Source organism: Tupaia chinensis, unplaced genomic scaffold (assembly GCF_000334495.1).
Source record: "Tupaia chinensis unplaced genomic scaffold, TupChi_1.0 Scaffold147282_1, whole genome shotgun sequence".
In the NCBI taxonomy this organism is placed as follows: domain Eukaryota; kingdom Metazoa; phylum Chordata; class Mammalia; order Scandentia; family Tupaiidae; genus Tupaia; species Tupaia belangeri.
The window spans coordinates 4,825,630-4,825,991 of NW_006207133.1; the positions used below are offsets into that span (position 1 = coordinate 4,825,630).

At 48.9% G+C, this 362-nt stretch overlaps 1 protein-coding gene across 1 annotated transcript in view; it reads left to right on the forward strand.

Annotated features, from left to right (window-relative positions):
• GLI2 (GLI family zinc finger 2) overlaps positions 1–362 on the forward strand; it is a 147,493-nt gene that overhangs the window by 104,457 nt on the left and 42,674 nt on the right.

The window sequence follows — 362 nt, forward strand, 5'->3', positions numbered from 1 at the left end:
GGGGCGCGGGGCGGAAGAGGCCCGGCAAAGCCAAGAACAGCCAGGAGGCCGGTGCCACTGGTAGGGGCCAGTGAGTGGCAGGGTTAGGGGCAGGCCAGAGCATTGGGCTGTCAGTGGTGCAGGCCTGGCACAGGGCTTGGACGACTTTGTCTTTCTCTGGAGCAAGATGAGGCCTTTAGGTGGTGGGAACCTGGCAGAGGACTAAACTCTGGCTTACCCTTTTTAATTTTTTTTATTTTTAATTTTTAATTAATTAATTAATTAATTAATTAATTATTTTTTGAGAGTTTTTTGCTATAGGGCACTGCACTCACCAGAAAGAGAGACAGAAAGCGAAAAATCATCTCCCCACAGGCGATGGC